Genomic DNA, 21,777 nt, shown 5'->3' on the forward strand with positions numbered 1-21,777 from the left:
TTGAACTTCAGAGCTGAATATCTCGAAACATGTAATTTATAGTTGGTTCACTCTGGCATAGGACCCTCCAATTATTTAGTGAAGTCACAAGAAATTAACACTTGAGCTGTTTTAAGTATAACTCTGTATTTGGGTTAAGCACAGCAAATGAACATTTCTATTGTGGAACACTGAACATGCACCAACCACTAATGCAAAATTAGATATAACACACAATTTTATATCATTAACTGTTGGACCAGTTGTATTAAGAGCTTGTTAACTGACAGCATCCATAGTGATACAGTGTGATAGTTAAACGAGACACCCCAGCAGAAATATTTTACATGTTCAGAGTTTATATTTTTTCAATCAGTGTGTATTAATTGTAGCTTTGTACATGGGAGGCATTTCAAGTTGTCTGCTGAGCACAATGGTTTTTGTTAGAGTAATGAGTATTTTATGAACAAGATAAATAGTTGCTGGAAAAATAGAATTTATATTTCTGGAAAGGACTAAGAATAGGAGTAATTAGTGGGCTGTAACATGCTGTTCATGACAAAAGTCTAACACCTTCAACCATCTGTTAAAAACAGTTCTTAATGTTTTCCATCGGTTTATTTCATTTAGGGAGACAAGAAGAGAAAACCACCATTGCAGAAGGGGAGCTCGTCCTTTCCACCTTCAGTTTTGGCTACCATCAGCAGAGTGCAGGATGAAGTAGTTCCTGCTGTTGTTCCTGGGTACACTGCAGGATCACCAGGACATAGTCAGACATCCTCCGAAAGTGATGAACTGAAGATGAAGTGTGAACACCTCATAACAAAAACTGATCAGTAAAAAAACCCCTCTCTTCAGCAACTAAGGAAGAAGGTGGTTTTTTGAGTGCTGTCATTAAGGTACTAAAAGACAAGTATCTTGTGGATGAAAGCTCACTAAATATACTGGAAAGCATACCTGGAATGCAGAGAGACTTGCTGCAGCGACAAACTGCAAAAGCTAGGGCACAGGCTGTACCTAGGTCATACAGCCCGGAACTGCAATCCTTTGCCGCAACATTGCATTTTTATTCCCACAGGGCATATAATTATGTTAGGCGCTGTTTTAATACATGTTTGCCACACCCCAGAACATTAACAAAGTGGTACCAGAGTGTGGATGGAGCACCTGGCTTGACATCAGAGACGTTTAAGGTAATTACGGCAGAAGCTTGTCACCCTGAAACAAAGTTTCCAACTCTATGTAGCTTGGTAGTTGATCAAATTGCCATCAGGCAACATGTAGAATTTGATGGCACATGCTATTACGGTTATGTTGACATGGGGTCATCTGTACACAAAGATAATTTGCCCATTGCCAAAGAAGCATTTGTGCTCATGCTTGTGACTATTAATGATTCTTGGAAGCTCCCAGTTGGGTATTTCCTGACTGCTGGTATAACTGGTGAGCAAAAAGCCGAGATAGTTAAACAGTGCATTGATCTTGCCATTTCAAGTGGTGTGAAAGTAGTTTCACTGACGTGTGATGGTTCAGCTAGCTTTGTCAATGGCTACATGTTTAGGCTGTAATCTCAATTGTGAAACTTTTAGAAGTACTTTCATCAGTTGAAGGGAATTATCATGAAATGTCATTTTTCCTAGACCCTCCACATATGTTGAAACTTGTGCGCAACACTTTAGGAGATAAAAAAATTTCTTTGGGATGAGCAAGGTGGTATCATTTCTTGGCACTTTTTGGAACTGTTACATAAATTGCAGGTAAAGGAAGGGCTCCACACAGGCAACAAGATCACTGCAAGTCACCTTAATTTTATTTTAAAAAAATAAAATGTAGGTGAAACTGGCTACTCAGCTGCTTAGCAATTCCGTGGCAGATGCCATACAGTACTGTTGATATGAAACTTCCAGGTTTTGAACAGACATCTGCAACAGTAAGATTTATACGTGTTTTCAATTGTCTCTTTGATATCTGCAATTCCAGAGCACTTTTACAAAGTGGTTTAAAGCAGGCATTAAATACAGCAAATTTTAGTGCTGTAGATGGATTTCTTTTAAAGGCATAGAGGTACATCAAGGAACTCGCTGTTGATCCAAATCCTCAAGCAATGAGAGTTGTTGACTCAAATAGAAAGCCAGGGTTTATTGGATTCCTGGTGTGTATATCCAGTGTTTGACACATGTATAGCAAAGTAGTGGGGGGACAAACTCATGCTCCTCTATTGAAGTTTCTACCTCTGTACAAATGTTCTCAGGACCATTTGGAAATTGAATTTTATCCATAATGGATGCAGATGAACTACGTGACTGTTCCTTTCAGGGTGTTGAATGAAAACCGCTACCAGTCACAATTGAAGGTATTTATTTACAGCACGACCGGTTTCAGGCTTTTGCCCATCTTCAGGTGCTTACATTCAGAAACATGTGACGTTCAATGATGGAGTTCACTGTTTAAATAAAAAGAGAATATGATAACTAATAAAATCGAGCGAAACAAATGCAAATGAGAAGTGGTTTATCCGAAAACTATTCCTGTACTTACATACAGATGGATTATCCATATTGTTGTCACGCTAATCTTGCAGTTTTTGGTCTTGTGTTCGTTCTTCTTCACATAAAACTTTTCAATTTCACTAATTGTTTTGATATTTGCACCACTATAAGCATGAACTCATGAAATGAAAGTAGCGTCTGTAAATCAAAGAGTTCATGCTTATAGTGGTGCAAATATCAAAACAATAAGTGAAATTGAAAAGTTTTATGTGAAGAAGAACGAACACAAGACCAAAAACTGCAAGATTAGCGTGACAACAATATGGATAATCCATCTGTATTGAACTCCATCACTGAACGTCACATGTTTCTGAATGTAAGCACCTGAAGATGGGCAAAAGCCTGAAACCGGTCGTGCTGTAAATAAATACCTTCAATTGTGACTGGTAGCGGTTTTCATTCAACACCCTGAAAGGAACAGTCACGTAGTTCATCTGCATCCATTATGGATAAAATTCAATTAATGCTGCCTAGTCAGGCATCACGAACTGTCAATGCATTCAGAACATGTAAAATCAAGTTGTTGAAGACTACTCAAGCCATCAAATTTAACAAAAATTGCCTTTTGTCTAAAGTTATTCCAAATTACATTAAAGTCAATGTTAAGAGCAACAGTCAATCAGCTAAAATCGCGAAGTCTAAGTGTGAAATTATCTGGTTAAAATCTGAAATCAAATCACTATACAAACGCAAAGACACCCTTAACAAGCAAATCCTTAAACTGCACTTGACATTAACCAACTCCTTGACTGCCATGCAATTCATGTACATTTTAGATACAATTAGAGACCAAGTGAGCAAAGAACAACTAGCTGTGTCAACTAGGCATAATCAGAAATTACTTGCACTCAATTCTGTTAATAGACAACACCTAGAATCTACTCCCACATCAGAACAAATGTTTTATGACAGAGTGATAAACTCCACCACCATCACATTTCACGGAGCTGAAACTAAGCTACTTGAGAAAGGTCTCAAGCATAATATTCCACCAGTGCTCAATAATAACAATATCAAGGATCTAATTGTCCACTCTAAAATAGCATGTGACTCAGCCAAAATGAACAGTAATGAACAGATTAGCATTGGTCTCAAAGTTAAGATCATCATAAACAAAAACCTGCAAAACCAAAAGACAAACAACTGTGAATCCAAAGTGTTAAGAAATATTAATAGAAAACTGTCTGTAAACAAAGCCCTTGTAGTGAAGTCTGACAAAGGTAATTCAGCTGTTGTTATCTATGAATCTGAATATATCAACAAAACTCTAGAATTTTTCCATAAGAACAACATAAATGAAATACAGAAAGACCCCACTTCCAAATTTCAAACCAAGCTAAGGAAATTGATGAAATCCTCTGACTTCCTGTTGTCAGACTCTGATGTCCTAAAATGCCTTGTCATGAATCCATCAGCACCAAAACTACGGTCACAACCAAAAGTCCATAAGGCAAATTGTCCTATACGCCCAATCGTCAATTCCAGAAACAGTCCAGCATACTTCATCAGCAAGAAGCTTAAAGACATTCTCAGTAATTTCTATACTTTTGAAAATAACTTCTCAATCAAAAATAGTTATGAACTTGTAGAGCACATCAAAAACATACCAATACCAGAAGGTGCCATATTTGCTTCAATGGACATAGTAAACCTTTACACCAACATCCCTATACAAGACACAATTATGATAATTAAAAACAACCTACTGAAGCACCAAAAGCTATCCAAAGCTGAGATATATGAACTAATTGAACTACTAGAACTAATTCTTTCACATAACTATTTCACCTTTAATAATAAAATTTATAAGCAAGAAGATGGTCTTGCAATGGGTAGCAGTTTGGCAGGAATCCTAGCAGACATTTACATTAATCACATAGAAAATCAGTTCTTCAACTCAAACTGTTTATTTAAAGATAAAATAATTTACTACAAAAGGTATGTAGATGATACCATCATCCTGTACAATGGTACGAGTGAGGAAATTGAAAAACTTGCAGATGGCCTCAGTAGCATGCACAACAACATTAACTTCACCGTAGAACACCAAATAGACAAAGGAATTAATTTTCTTGATCTTAATATTTCAAATATAAATAAGAAACATGTTTTCCAAATTTACAGAAAACCCACCACCACTGATGTTGTTATAAATAACTCTTCCTGTCACCCAGTACAACATAAAATGGCATTTTTCAGATCTACACTTAATCGTGTACACAAAATCCAACTCAGTCCTCTTGATGAACAAAAAGAAATTAACATTATAAAAGGAATTGCAGACAGAAATGGATACAGCCCAGATATAATTGATAAACTTAACAATAAGATCAAAAAGAAACATTGCACACCTCCTAAACCAGATTCACAAGCTGAAACACAAACATTTGCCTGCATCCCCTTTTTTTGAAAAATTTCATACCAAATCGCCAACCTTTTTCGTAACAGTGGCATCCAAATATCCTTCAGCACCAACAATAAGCTACAGCAGCATATCATTCACAGTAGCAAAACCAACAGCCAGTGTCATCACAAGTCAGGTGTTTACAAACTCTTATGTGACAACTGTCCACAATACTACATAGGGCAGACAGGAAGAAGTTTCACAGTAAGATACCGAGAGCATATGGATGCATTCCGCCTAAACAACTTTGACAAATGAACCTTTGCAGCACATCTAAAAGAACATGGCCACTCAGCCACAGCCATTACAGACAACTTACAAATATTACACACTGTCAGCAAAGGAAAGAAAATGAACCTCCTTGAAGAACTTTAAATTTACATCTACAGCTCAAACTCACCACACCTCATTCTAAATGAACAAGTCGACCTTGCAAACAAATCATTCCTAAACATCTTTCATGAAATATTTCAAAACAGAAACTAATCCCTTTCTCATGACCACTGAATTTGTAACAGCTCTACAGTAATTCACATTGAAAACAGATCAGCTTGTATTCACTCTAAAAACTTTTTGAACCCAACATCATTTACCTACAACCATTTTGTATATTATAAATGTCAGTGTAGTCCCACAATCATACAACAGTTCTCAATTTCATAATTTGTAATAGCTGTTTATTTCTATGTAACATATTTGTGCCTATAATTCATAATTTGTAATACCTTTCTGTTTCTGTATGAGTAACATATTTGTACCTATATTTCGTAATTTGTAATACGTTTTCTGGTTCTGTAAGTGTAACGTCTTTACACTTCTTACATCTAAGCTCTTTGACCAAAACAGCTGTATCTAAATGTAAAGACGTTCAATGTCGCGAGTTCACGCTTATAAAAGTGTAAAAATGAAAGTAGCGTCTGTAAATCAAAGAGTTCATGTTTATAGTGGTGCAAATATCAAAACAATAAGTGAAATTGAAAAGTTTTATGTGAAGAAGAACGAACACAAGACCAAAAACTGCAAGATTAGCGTGACAACAATATGGATAATCCATCTGTATGTAAGTACAGGAATAGTTTTCGGATAAACCACTTCTCATTTGCATTTGTTTCGCTCGATTTTATTAGTTATCATATTCTCTTTTTATTTAAACAGTGAACTCCATCATTGAACGTCACATGTTTCTGAATGTAAGCACCTGAAGATGGGCAAAAGCCTGAAACCGGTCGTGCTGTAAATAAATACCTTCAATTGTGACTGGTAGCGGTTTTCATTCAACACCCATTTGGAAATGTCTTTTAGGGCCGTCCGAAGTCGTGGTGGTTGGAATAATAGCCCCACTGCTCACCAGTTTGTTGCAGCATACAAGAGGCTACTAATTCATAGTGAGATCCGTGGATCAGAAAGAGGGAATTGTATAACTTTGGAAGATATTCCCATTCTTACTTTGAGCAGTTCCAATGTTGAAGATCACATAAATAACACTTTGGAACAGTGGCAGTTACTAAGTATGGAAAATAGTGCAGCGACAACTGACCACGACCATGATTACTTTGCTACTGGAACTTATCTCTCTGAAGTAGCAGTCCATATTGTAGTATATATAGCTGGATTTGTGGTGCGTCACTTAGAAAAAAAAAACTTAAAATGTGAGCTATGTTTATCCATGTTCAGAGGGGATGGTAGCCATGTTGCTTATTCTCTCATTCATAGAAAGAGTAAAGGATGGTTGGTTTTACCATCGAATGATGTTGACATCTTGTGTGCGCAGAAAAAGTGTTCAGGTGCTATACTACAGGTAATTCAAAAGTTTCTTTGAAAAATCAGTTTTCCAAATGTTTATCTGAGGTGCTTAGTGAATTCATATTCAAGCCAGTGTTTAAGGAGTTAGCAGACCATATGAAAAATCAGCATCCCTTGGACAATCATATGATACTGCTGATTAAAGCAATTGCCACACAATACCTCCTGACACGGCAAAAACATGCAGCCAAGAGAATAAGTGATGCATTTCATGAAAATATAATCAGGACAACCTATACAAAACTGGTACTCTTTGAAGTTCAGTAACTGATATTTGTACATAGAGGTCTAGTGTGTGAGGCATCTAGTATCAAGCAGTCATTATATTGGGGCAAACTGGGAATGTAGCTTTATTGTAATTAAAAAAGGGTGCACATTCTTCCTTTTCTGTTATGTCTACGTTGTTATAACCAGCTACAAAATGTCTGTGATGTCTGTATCTTAAAACTAATAATACTAGCATATTCAGTGTATCTATAAAAATTTGTTCCTAGTGTGTTATGGAGTCAGACAATTATAATTTTGGGTGTGTGTGTGTGTGTGTGTGTGTGTGTGTGTGTGTGTGTGTGTGTTTTAGGAAGATATATTTGTAAGGTATTACAAACATTTGGAACTATATTATATGTAGGGTGTTTCCAAGTTATTGATACTCCACCATACCAGTATGCAGCACTAGTTCTGCAATAGCTTGTGATCTTCGAAATGGGACATACATTTCTTTTTGAAATATTTAGCCACTGTCTGGTGGAGTATGCTATAGTACGTTCTAGCCATTGTTCTTAATTAAGTTTCCACCATGAGTGACAATATTAATGAGAAATAGAATTGCCTCATTTTTGGCACATTGAAATACATTCCCATCATTGTGTGGTATGTTATGGTTTTTGCTTGTGTGTCATTACAAATTTATTTTTTGAGATCTAGTCCGACAGTGGTTTACCCTCAAAAAATAAGAGAGAGTAGTGTTCGCAGGTGAGTGTTATTGGTTTTTCACTACTACATTGGGCACTAAATTTTCTAGCAGTCTCTCCCCTAATTCATTGAAATGTAACCCATGTGTTGTACAGAAACTACAGCCCACAACATTTATATCTGTAGTAAGACATATTTTATAAATGACTGCATATTTTCTTATGTTTGTTTGCTTGACTACTTTCCTGTTATATGTGGGACCACTGTGATAAATCATATATATGTGGAATGGTAAATAGTATATTACATTTGTATCAGTCTGGAGACACATTTCTTTCATTCTCAACAAGCAATGATGTGGACTTCGTTACAATTTCATATAATAATATATTTTTTACATAGAACTGTGTTATTTTTAAATTCCACTGTCTTGTGAAAAAGGCAGTTAACTGAAAACAGTCACACTGTAATAATTTTTCTGTATACCAGTAACAAGCAATTCAACAAAGTGGATAACAGATCAAGAAAAGCTTTTTTGCTGGAATAAAATTCTGAATATAGTACCTAATATTTATGCTTTATTTCATTTGCAGTTACCATACTTTTATGGATGAATAAGGAATTTATAGCCTATATTTTTATTAGGACAATGATTTCAAAAGCAAATCCTAGTTTCAATGTTAGGAAAACTTTGTCATTCGCAAGCAATGAAGCTTCTGCTTATTGACTGAGACATTCCACACTTCTCAAACTATGACATAAGGATTTGCTCCATGATCTGTCTTAATCCCTTCATCATTTCATTTTGTAACACTGTAAATACCTGTCAGCTTGACAAGAAAGGCTTGCATTTAAAAGAATGAAAATTATAAAATAGGGAATGACGTAAACAAAGCTCAATGTAAAATGGTTTATACCTAAGCTACCTAAAAACATTGGGACATTGTTGCCCTGTTAAGAAATCTCTTTCATACCAAATTTATTTATTAGGACAAATAAATAAATAAATTCATACCAAAATAAGAAATTGGAACCTAAGGTAACTAAGCAATAAGTAGAACTCGTTAATAATATTAAAATGACTCTCATAACAGATGAAAATTGGAACACTGTTATACTGCCTTGGCTAACAGACATGTCATGTAAGAGCTGCTGCCGCACTTGATTTGTTAGTTACTAAAAAAAGTGCCCTTGTCTCATATTAGAGCTGCTGAGTACCACTTAAGAGAAGAAATGTGGGTATGTGTTGAAGTGTGTATGAACTGTATCGCAAAGAGTTTTGTTTTCTTCCTCAGGGTCAATGTTATCCAAACAAAGTACCTTTTGTGTGTATAACAAACACCTAATTTATATTTCTTGGGATTCTCCACAGTTCTATTCCACTTGACAACAGAATGCAGTTGTGCACAATGTGACAGGTTCTTGGCTAAACATTAACTCACATTGATTTATTTTATCACATTTATTTATCTGCCGCTTCATTGTTTAAATAATTGACAACAAAGACAGATCATTTGGTTACCTCTTCAGATATGTGTGGGGGTCAGAACCCCAATCAGTCTGTTACACATTAGTAAGTAGCTGCCACAATACATCATTCTGAACTCAAACAACTGAAAATTTTGGTTTGTATGTCACGAAAAATCGGAAAAGACGTCGTCACTTTTCGTAAATCTGGCATTGTTTCGTCCAATCAGATGGTTGTATCAGATAATCGTAAGAATAAGTAAAGAAAGAGTAAGTAAAGAAAGAGTAAGTAAAGAAAGAGTAAGTAAAGAAAGAGTAAGTAAAGAAAGAGTAAGTAAAGAAAGAGTAAGTAAAGAAAGAGTAAGTAAAGAAAGAGTAAGTAAAGAAAGAGTAAGTAAAGAAAGAGTAAGTAAAGAAAGAGTAAGTAAAGAAAGAGTAAGTAAAGAAAGAGTAAGTAAAGAAAGAGTAAGTAAAGAAAGAGTAAGTAAAGAAAGAATAAGTAAAGAAAGAATAAGTAAAGAAAGAATAAGTAAAGAAAGAATAAGTAAAGAAAGAATAAGTAAAGAAAGAATAAGTAAAGAAAGAATAAGTAAAGAAAGAATAAGTAAAGAAAGAATAAGTAAAGAAAGAATAAGTAAAGAAAGAATAAGTAAAGAAAGAATAAGTAAAGAAAGAATAAGTAAAGAAAGAATAAGTAAAGAAAGAATAAGTAAAGAAAGAATAAGTAAAGAAAGAATAAGTAAAGAAAGAACCAGAGTTTGTGATACACGTTTATTACTGAATTAACAAAATGGTATCGTTTACATTGAAAACCGGCATATACTACTAGCTATTCGTAATAATACATTAAAAACTATTTTTAATCAGAAGAAATGTTGAATTTCACCTTTACGAGATTTTATTTTAAACAAAAACTTTGAAGCAATCAATTTGATGATGTTACATGCGTATATGGTGCAATTAGCGACTTTAATACACACAGCGCTATAGCACACTGGCAATGTTTTGGTCAGAGTGGCATGGCAGCGAGCCACACCCCCAGGGCATCAAAACGTAGTACGGCTGGGATACGTAGCGCCATCTCCCCTTATTCTTACCTCCATGCAAGCAACTGCGGCATCGGAGCCGAGCGTTCGCGAAAAGAGCCGACGCAGCAGACGACACGGAAAATGGTATGTTCGTCGAATAGCGGCCTGATGCTAGTAGCCTATGTGGTCTATTGTGTACATGTCGCGTGTGTAGTTTTCGTTGACATCGTGTAATTGTGAAGGTTTTGTCCTCCTTGAACTAGGACAGCACCATCAGAAATATGATGAATCCAGAAAAAGAGATACACATGTTCAGAGTGTGGAAAAAGCTATATCTTTAATATATTTTTCCCATGTGGAAGTTTCTTTCTATGGGGAAAAATACATCTAAAAACAAAGATGTGACTTACCAAACAGAAGTGCTGGCAGGTCGATAGACACACAAAAAAACAAATTTTTGTGTTTGTTTGTGTGTGTGTATCGACCTGCCAGCGCTTCTGTTTGGTAAGTCACATCATCTTTGTTTTATATATACACACGTTTACGAACATCATTTTAAGTGAGTTTTACTTCCAAGCCTTTTGTCTGCTTTTGTGTAAGCATGACGCGCAATTTGTAGTGCCAGCACTGCCACTGGCTCCTCTCCCCGCACCAGCCAGTGCTTGCTTCCTCCTCTCCCCACACTCCCCTCAACTCTGCCATCTTACAGTTAACACACTGTAAAGCATCCCACTGTTTTGTCAATTTTGTAATGTGTAGCAATAATATTTGTTGTATGCTTGTACGGGTATTGGATTTGATTGGTTCAGAATTTTCTTGTAAATAAACTAAAATTCCTTGAAATATTGCTATGTTTTGTTGCTGTATAATCAGATGTGCAATTGACCCAAAACTATGAAAAGGGCTATTAATTAGGAAAAAAAATTATTGGGACAAAGTAGCCCCACTTTGGTACAAAATTGGCCCACTTTTTGAAAAGATAAAATCAGTTACCAAAGAGGTCTGCAGAAGCTGTTAATGTTGTGTACCGTAATAGTTGAGTAAACATCTGTTAAATAAAACAATTTTTTTGGGAAATTATTGTTACAGATTTATTTGAAATATTACAGAATTAACTCAGATATTGCAAATAACTGGGCCAATGTGGTCCCAGTTGACGGTATCTCTTACCTTCGAGATAGCTGCTTCGACCAAAGGTAGTATCTATGGCCAAAGCACAGCTGTGATTGTCTACATGCTGTTTGTTTTTGTGTGACACATGTGTGTTTAACGAACTTGTTGATCATTCAGCTGCATCTTTACTTGCCGTATTCATCTTATTGGGTAAGTTTCATGAATTTCAAAATATAGCTTATGGCACAGAATTATAGTTAAGTTTCGTAAGTGGAGACTTTTTCATGGTTTAGCTGCACAATACGTTTTGACCATTCTTTGTTTAACTTTTGTTTAAGATAATTTCTCATGATGCCAAAGAGGAAGTGTGCATTTACACATAAACTTCGAGAAAAATACCAGAGCTTTCGTCCTGGAAGAGTTCAATGGGAAGCAGAACATATGGTTTGTTGCCCAGGGACCTATGTATCTATAGCAAATCACAGCACCAGCAATCTGGTAGTGCACATGAAAACAGAAAAAAAAAGACAAAAAACATATGAAGTGTGTTAGAGGCACAAGTTCGTGAGGTAAAGAGAGGTTTTTTTTTAAGACCCTGTGCTGAACTGGGCACCAAAGTAAGGGCTGCTGAAGGAACTCTTGCTTACCATACGGTGTTTCACCACAGCAATTACAAATCTATGGACTGTACCAGCAGACTGTTGAGAGAGATTGTCCATGTCATCAAAAATCTAGTGTGGATGTGCCAAAACTGAAGCAATAGTGAATTCAGTTCTAGCACCTCATTCACTAGAATGCATTGTTAAAGATCTGGAGTGCATTCCTTTTGTTGATGTCTAGACAGATTCCAGCAACCATGGGAATATTAAAATGATCCCCATTATAGTTCATTACTTTGATCACAGGAATGGAGGACTGCAAATTAAACTTCTAAATATAGAAAGTAGACCAAATGAAACTGCAGAAACTATTTCAACATATTTCGGTATACACTGGCCGTGTAGAGACACTAAAGAAATTTTGTGATTTTGTCGAAACAGAGTACCAACAACTTCTCAGCCATAGCAAGACTCGATGGCTGTCACTATTTCCAGACATTCAGAGACTTACAGAGATGTTTACCCACTCTGAAATCCTTTCTGTCACAAAACAAACCTCCAACAGTCCTAAAGAATTTTTTTATGGACCCTATCAATGAGCTATATCTATGGCATATCCAATCTTTAGTTGGCATTTTTCATAATTATATTAGCATCTTAGAAAAGAAAGAAAACTCTCTTATTGATGTCATGAATGTACTGTATTCCCTCATGGTGTTCTTCAGCACAGAAAAGATGGAAAATTTTATATCTTTGAGTGTGAAAGAAAGATTGTTTCAAATGGAAAATGATGGTTATGCTTTGAAGGTGAAGTATTTTAAGTGCCATGTTGGTACCCTCTTTGAAGGATGTTTGAAGTAACTGAATATGTGGATGGAACCATTTTGTGATTTTGCTTGTTTTAAGTGGCTCGATTTTTCAGATACTGTATATCGTGGTCTTACGTGGAAGAATCAATCACATTTTTGTTGAATAAATGTATTAAAATTGACGAAAAAACTGCTTTGATCAGTTTTCCAGTTTAAAAAAATTCATAGCCATATATGATGGAAAATCAGAACCGGCCCGTAAGTAGTGGTGCAAGTACGTTGAGTTGTGTAGCAACCTATTCAGTTACTATAATTACTATCTTCAAGAATGTATTCTAAACAGATAATATTGTAAATCATGTACCGTCCAGAGCGATGTTCATCATTAATAAGTATGAAACTAATTACGTCCACTTTCTGAATTATCATTCCTTGACATGTTCCAGACCTCACATCAGTATAGTTCTTCCCTCCTCACGCCAGCCTGCATGAGCTAAAACGCATGCATTTCGGCCTCCACTCTTAACACGGTGTTGGCTCTTCTGCTAACACAAAAATTAATGTGCGAAAGTGTAGCACAAGAGGCATAAAGAGGAGAATTGCAGAATCTGTGCCAGCTTCTCTGATGAATTATATTCTAACCAACATAGCCAAAGGAAAAATCATACTGACAGTTTTCTTTCAGGGATAAGTGTCAGTATAAAAACATTGTCCCCAACACGACAGATAAAAGCTAAAAATGAAATTTATGGAATAGTGCCCTAGAAACGGAGCCAGTACTGGAAGGTATAAATGGTAATTCACATGTTTGTTACAACATGTAATGTTGATTGTATGTATAAATTGAATTAAATAAAAAGTCTTTTGAAAATATAATTCTGTCTTACCAACCAAATTTTTCGCATGGTCACCTATTTTCTGTTGTGTTTGTGACTTATTTATGCTGATGACTAGTATTTTAGAGAACGAAAATGCCAAGTCAATAGTGACTTACCATATTAAAAAGGGATTTTCTTTCAAGTTAGGTTAGGCTCTTTTTTTTTGATGGATAGAGTTTGGGGAGGGTGGAATAACTTGAGAGATGAAGACATACTTATTAATCATGTTAACACCTTACAGTGACAAAATTTTTTTTTTCGTGTGATATGAATTCCTTTCCATAGTGAGAATGTATAAGATGGCGGCCACTAAGTAACATGCATTTCTTCGGCTTGCGAGTTTTTCCCCTCATTGAAGGTGTTACAGAGCAGTGCGGCAGTCCACAACGTGTGCATCCGACTAAACAGGTGTTACTTGCCATGGTGTATTGTTCTCCGTTGATTACCACAAGCGATAAGTGAGTGAAAAATGAGAAGAGCACGAGTAACGGCAGCAGGCGAAGCTACAGGGGTGCAGGCAGCGTGGGTGCCCGATCTCTGGTGGCAGGTGAGGCCTTACTTCTCAACATCGGGGAGCAAGTCCGGTCCCAGGTGAGTGTGGAGCTGCACAGTAAAGACACGCTAAGTGTAATCGTGCAATCCATCATGGACTCTGTGACAGCCACCGCCATGAACAAACTTGAAGAGTCTGTCGGGTGCAACAGCGCCGAAACCCAGTCTCTTATAAAGTCCCTGGCCGCACAAGAGACAAAAGCCACCGACCTAGAAGCTAAACTGTTTGCAGCCACCGATGAAACTGAGCAGTATCAAAAAAAGAACAGCTTGCGCTTGTTCGGGGTAGCCGAAAACGATCGTGAAAACACCAAGACCTGGTCATTAGCCTCTTGAGTGAGAAACTTTGTTTGCAGGTCAACGTAGCCGACATTGACAGAAGCCACCGTGTTGGGCACAGGATACCAGGTGCCATGAAACCCAGGCCCATAATAATTAAATTTGTGTCCTACTGGAAAAGGGCTGAAGTGTTTGCTCAGAAAAGAAAACTCACCAAGAGTGGGTTTACCCTTAGGGAAGATCTGACACATTAAAGACTAAAAGTTTTGAATGCTGCGATCACACAGTTCGGCCTTCAAAAAATATGGACCCAGGATGGCAGGATCGTAGTCAAGATGGAAGGAAGGAGGAAAACAGTGATGACAATGTTCGAACTGAAAGACTGAACAAAATCTCATATTGTACTCTGCCTAATATAAGTTAATTTTTTTTTTCCATTTTTTAATGTAAATATTGCTTCGTTATTTCTCTAAGTATCATAAGTGCTCTGTTAACATAAGTCAACTGTCTCACATAAATATTGCTTCTTTATTTCTCTATCATAAGAGCTCATGTACATTCATATTGTCAGTCAAATAGGAATTACCATTGCCCATTAACAGGAATCTCTTTAAATCCACCTTTCTACATCTATTATTTTCATCCTCATCACTACCACTACCTATCATCTTTTTCGTAACCACTACTGCCACTTTCCATCTTTCTTTTCGCTCCCTTCTACAATACTTCCAGCCTGTTTTTCACCTTTTAGCCCACAGACGCTTGAGTCAGCCACGACCTTGGGCACACCTGCAAATATGTCTTCCCCCACGAATTCCAGCTTTTGTCGCTCTCCTGCCAGCAAGTAAACGGAGCGTGCTCAGTCCTACAGGCAGCCACAATGGGACGGACCGCTTCCAGTGGTGGGCTCTTTGTGGCCCATGCGAACATGCAGTCACTAATGGCTCACTTCAACGAGTTCTATGACCTGTTCTGCCAGTCGCTGTTCCATATTATCCTCACTCTTAAACTTGGTTGAAACCAAACATTTCTTCAGACACTATCCGAATCACTGGTTGCTCTCTCCTAAGGGCAGATCATGAAACACGAAGGGGGGGTGGTGTGGGTGCCTATGTTTGCTCTGATCTGAAACCCATTATACTATGCACATCGGGTGCAAAGGGCGGAGGAGAAGCAGAGTTCTAGTTTTCCGAAATAAATACATCAAATCAGAAACTGCTAATTGGAGTAATCTGTAAACCTCCAAATGTCGGTGCTATGTCCTCCTTTCAGTCTGCCCTGTCCTTGCTCGTGTCACAGTATGAAGACATAATCATGATGGCGACACAAACATTGACTTACAGTTAAAATCTCCCTCTGCAGAAAAACTAAGGAGACTGTTCCACTCCAATGATATGAGTATAACACTGCTGGACCCAACCCATCACATGCTACACAGCCATACACTCACGGATATAATAGCAACAAAGCGACCAGATAAAATAATTCACACCAATCAGACATCCACTCCAGGCCTCTCTGCTTATGACGTGATATTCTTAGATTACTCAGTGCATACTACCAAAGAAAAATCTCACTTAGTAACCTACAGAAACCCAACAAATGTTAACCATGACACTCTTCAAACGGATTGCTCAGACATCCCTTGGCATGATATAAGCTATGAACCGACTTTAGATGGAAAAATTCGGGAATTATGTCGCATAATTAGTGCACTGTATGAAAAACATGCTCCTCAACGCACTGTCAAGGTGAAGAGAGCTCCTGCTCCGTGGCCCACCACTGAATTACGCCAGTTAATGAATAAAGGTGATACTGCACATAGGGCCTTCAAGCTTAACCCAACTCCCGAGGCGTACGAAGCTTACAGAAAACTCCGAAACAGAACCAAGCAAAGTAGGAGGAACGCCAAAATCAGACACGCCCACTCTGTAGTATGCGGCATATCGAAATCTGCTGCACTGTGGAAAAAGCTGCACAGTTTCGGTATAGGGAAGCGAAGATCTGACACTGTTTATCAAGCATCTGCAGAAGAATTAAACAATTTCTTCTCAACAGCTGTAAACTGTCACGCAGCGACAAATTACCAGCCCCAAGATATCAATATCTCAAGAGACATGTCACTACAGGCACAGTACACAAGACAATTATGAGAATCTCTTCAGAGGCAGTAGGAAATGATGGAGTGAGCATTGGCATGATTAAGAACATTGTAGACACTATTATTCCAGTTATCACAGACATCTTCGACCTGTCTCTTGTCAGCAGCACATATCCTATTGAGTGGAAGCAAAGTTTAATTCAACCTATACCCAAGACTGACAACCCAAAGTCGCCAGGTGACTACAGGCTGATCAGCATACTACCTGCTATATCTGAAGCCCTAGAATACATTGTTCATGAACAGCTAACGGATTACCTCAAAACTCATAACACCCATGATAAATATCAGTCAGGCTTCCGAAAGCACCTTAGTACAGCAACTGCATTAATCAAAGTAACTGAGGACATTAAACATGCTACGGATAGACGTGAAGCTACCATCCTAACACTGATGGATAGACGTGAAGCTACCACCCTAACACTGCTTGACTTTAGCAAGGCTTTTGATACAGTTGACGTTGATATATTACTAATTAAAATGAAACAGCTGAATTTCTCCAACAGCGCAATACACTGGTTCGACAGCTACTTCAAAAACAGAAGTCAACACGTCATTTGTGGGTCAAAGAATTCATCACGGAAAAACGTGCGCTCTGGAGTTCCCCAAGGCTCCGTCCTTGGTCCATTACTCTTCTCACTGTACATTAATGATATTTCTTCAGTGATTCACTACTCCAACTACCATCTATATGCCAAAGACATCCAACTGTACAGAAGTGCAAGACCCAAGAACATTGCTGACGCAGTAGCGAGTATGAACGTAGATCTTTGCTCTGTTTTTCGATCAGCACAGAACCTAGGTCTGAAACTAAACCCCAAGAAATCCTAGATCATTCTTATATCTCATCCAAAGTTAATCAGCCAGTTCTTTTGCGAAAACAATCCCTCAAACATTCCTCAATGGTACCCAACTACCACACCAAGAAACAGTAAAAGACCTTGGAATAATCTTGGATGAACACCTAAACTGGGAAGAACAGTCACAGCTTGCCAGAAATCTCTCTCCTCCCTACACGCAATCCAAAAATTTAGAAAAATACTTCCAACCCATGTTAAACAAAAATTAGTCCAAACACTAGTCTTGCCTAATCTTTACTACTGTGATGTAGTTCAACAAGGCACAAATAGTGAAAATTTGAGATGCCTCGAGCTAGTGATGAATGCTTGCATTAGATAAGTGTGCAATATATGGTTGTATGATCATATCAGTCCTTCATATTCCCAGCTAGGTTGGGTATGCCCACATAAGGTACGCAATCTACACACGATGTGCTTACTTCATCGATTTCTTAGTCATTGGTATCCCAATACATATCTTCTCACATTAAACACTTATCATTTCACAACCGCAATACCAGATCGGATACGTCTAGCATCTTGGCTGTACTTTTACATAACACAAAATCTTTCTCCGTGTCAGTCTCCATCTCAGCCATACTACTATGGAATGCGCTCTCCTGTGATCTGCGTCTTATCCAGAACCACTCAACATTCAAGAGGGAACTCAAAACTTACATATTACGGATGGTATAGCCACCATTGCTGTGCCCCTCTCATCTCTTTTCTTTCTCCTCTCCATCATAGCTTTGAATTTTACCATACTATTTCTCTTCCTCTAACCTAGCTACCTCTTCGATATCTCCTTCACCCGATTCTATCGTCTTATGTCTCTGCTTGATGTGAATAAGTCACAAGCTGCAAGAACGTAACGAGAAAATTCCCGACTAGCAATAGGACTGACATTCATAAAAGAAAAATATGTTTACTTCCATATACATAGTCTTTATTATTATTATTATTATTATTATTATTATTCTTGATTGATATAATTTTTGATTGTTATAATTATCCCTGTACAACAGTTATAATCTCTATTTTTCCTTTAACATTAATACTGTATAACGTGGTATGTCCATAATGTTCTGTACAAACTGAAATTCGTTCAATCTGAGTATGCCTGATAAGGTGTACGAGAGGGCCTGAAGGCGCTAATCTTGCCAGGTAAAATATATAAATAAATAAATAAATAAATAAATATATGCCCCTACTGGGTGTACATCTTCTGTCTTTGACCATAGTGTTTATCCGTGGTGTCTTAGGACTGTGTTTACATCGTCCGCCATTTTTTAGTTAGGTAGAAAGTTTCTCTTGCTGTTAACGAAGTGTATGTTGTGAGTGTAAAACAGTTATTTCTTGCTCTGCATACAACTGTATGAACCGGTGGAGCAAGGACAGTTATTTAACTTTCCACAGGTAATAACTGGATGTCAAGAAATGACAATCTCTTTAATATCTTGGTCGTTGCCTTGCATACTACAATGTGTCTTCTGTTTTTGACAAATTTCCTCTGCAGAAAGGTGATTTGTTGAAACTAAACGCAAGGGTTTCACGCCTACAAGGGCTAGTTTCTTGTATGGAAGAAGATTATTTAGTAAGGACTGGTACTTCGAGAAGGCATTTCAAGCCTGATGCAGTGCCATCACAGTTTACGTTTCCGAGGCATTTAATGTCCAAGAAAAAACAACCAAGACGACAGATTAGAATAACAACTGAGCAGTATACTGCAGAAACTCGTGATTATATTGAACAGAGTCACTTCACAAACATTGTTTCTGTTTTCAAACAAACACGTTTTCTCAAAAGTACTTGCCAAACTTTTTTTCATGCTTGTACTACTTTTATTCTAGTCTTGTTTCAGTTTTCTCAGAATTGCGAGACATCTAAAGAATGCGGATTTCAAACACAGACAGAAATGATTGACAAGGCCACTGGCACATACAAGTTTTTACGAGATGTTGTGGGGGTACTGAGAAAAAAAATCAAGAGCCTGCAGGAAAAAATTAGGAGAAGAGAGAAGAAAAACTATTCAATGAAAGACATAATAATTATTCTGAAAGAGAAGGGTCATCTGACAGAGATGCTGCATAAATTCCTGAATCAACAAACAGGGGCTCAGGTGGAATTAGTGTGCAATTTGTTGAATAATAGTGTGGCATCCAAGGGAAACAGGTACAAAACAGACATTAAAATGTTTGAAATGACAGTGTATTTTTACTCTCCATGAATATTTACAGATATTAATGCATCTGCCTCACAAATCACTATTTCCTCATTCAGCAGGGACTGTGAATTGTGATCCTGGCTTTTTAAGTGATGTGTTCAGGTACTTTGAGTTTAACCATCAAGTGAGGACTGAATTTAAAGATTCTAGCCTCATAGACAGTATGGTAATTAGAAAACAGGTAGTGTGGGACCAGGAAACTAAGAGCTATACAGGTTTAGTAGATTTTGGAGAAGAAGTTGATCAGAAGAAGCTTCAGAGGCATTAGTTTGTATGCTTGTGTCCATAAAAGGTAAATTTAAGTGTCTTGTACCATATTTTTTAGTGAATGGCTTTGATGGTAGTGTGCAGGCAAAGTTAATAAACTATATACACCGGAGAGGCTAAGCAATTCAGGCATCAGAAATTGGGCAGTCACTTGTGATGGCAGAAGGACAAATATAAGTATTGACATCTTAAACTTTTGTAGTTCTGTCTTTCTCAGTTGCGTGTAATATTATGGTGTATTGATAATTTTTACTTGTGGACCATCTGACAGCAGCTGAATAAAACACAATTTCAGTGCCATGCGCATTTCACCTTTATTTTATGCAAGGCATCATCAGTGGCCTGGAATATGTACATATGTTTGCTATTTAATTTACATTTTTGTCACTGTACCTATAGGTTATAAACAGTTCTGGTGGTTAGTATTTCCTATTAAGTAGTAATGTTTTGAACTGTACTTACAGGTTGTGTGGACAATTTCTTACATTTTATGCTCCTGTTGCATTTTTGGTGTTGTTCTTCTTCTTATGAATGCCAATTTGCAGTTTTTTTGCCACATTCTACAGGACTATGAACTGAACGCTTGTTTCAATGCAATGTTTTGGTTTCTGTTGCCAACTGTCAAATGTTTTTGCCAAACTTTTGAGTGTAATTAGTGAAGTATCTTGTGTGTGTGTGTGTGTGTGTGTGTGTGTGTGTGTGTGTGTCCAGAAAGTGAAGGGGGAAGAGTTTTTTTTGTTTTATCTTATTTTCTTTATTAAAGTGTAGTAGGCAGCCTGTGCTGATGTGTGTTTGTTCATTTCTCACGTTTGTTTGCTGCTATGGCTTTCTGGATGTTGAAGTTTTTTTTTGTGTTGGTGTAAGATGTTTGTCATGGTTGCTTATTCTCATTATTTTCATTTCTTGTTCCATGTTTGTAGGATTATGGTTATGGTGTTTTAAATGTTCTGCAAATGTGGAATGGTTTGTTTCATACTTCCAACATCTGATATGTTCTTTGTATTGTGTTTCAAAATTCTTGCATGGCATGCCTATGTATACTGCATCACAACTTTGACATTCAAGTTTATATATTCCTGTGATTGGAGGGTTTGCCCAAGCTTATATGCAATTTTGAAGCCCGGTCTCTCTAGGATGTTTGCAACTCTGTGTGTTACTTTATGTGTGTGTAGATCATGGTGTACCATCTAGTTCTTTTCTGTGTGGTGTTGCCATTGTGTGTGTTTGTAAGTTTTCAACTTGTGAGTTCTCTTGTATTCTAGAAATGTTGTGTTTGTTTTGTATTTGTGTTTTTATTTTTTTGATTGAGCCTGTGTACCACATGTGTATCATACCCGCTGTTCCTAGCTATTTGTACGATTGCACTCAGAAAGGTTTGAAACACTGCACCAATAGTGAAGTGAACAATCAACACATAGAAAATCTCATAGTAGGAACTGAACACATCCTTACATGTGAAGAACAACAAAATAATTGTGAAATAAACATAGGACTGACAAGAGAACTAGTAAAAGAAGAAATAAAAGGCATAATAAAACAAACATAGCAAACACACAATAAGAACAACCAAACAGAGGCAGCCACTTTGAAAAGGTTAAAACAAAAGTTTTAAAACAATAACATATTAATAACAAGAGCAGATACAGGAAATTTAGCAGTACTCATCATAAAGAGCAATACCAATGCCATACAAAAACTGAAGTCAGATCAAACTACACAATTCCAGGCAAACGTGAAATGAACACTGAAAAACATTGAATGCACACTCACAGACAAACAGAAATATTACATAAACAGAAAAACCCACAAGCACGAACACTCCGCAGTCAACCGAAAGTACATAAAGACAGAATGCCAATGAGAGCTGTTATCAACTTCAAGAAAGCCCCAACATACCACATAGCCAAACACCTC

General features: G+C 37.2%; 2 long non-coding RNA genes across 3 annotated transcripts in view; one reads left to right on the plus strand and one right to left on the minus strand.

Annotated features, from left to right (window-relative positions):
- Positions 1-21,777, minus strand: part of LOC126272101 (uncharacterized) — a 116,497-nt gene that overhangs the window by 54,621 nt on the left and 40,099 nt on the right. The window lies entirely within an intron of this gene.
- LOC126272102 (uncharacterized) lies at positions 5,888-6,189 on the plus strand. The gene is made up of 2 exons (XR_007549181.1): positions 5,888-5,992; positions 6,088-6,189. It is a non-coding gene; the product is annotated as an uncharacterized LOC126272102 (long non-coding RNA).

This window comes from Schistocerca gregaria, chromosome 5 (genome assembly GCF_023897955.1).
Source record: "Schistocerca gregaria isolate iqSchGreg1 chromosome 5, iqSchGreg1.2, whole genome shotgun sequence".
Taxonomy (NCBI): domain Eukaryota; kingdom Metazoa; phylum Arthropoda; class Insecta; order Orthoptera; family Acrididae; genus Schistocerca; species Schistocerca gregaria.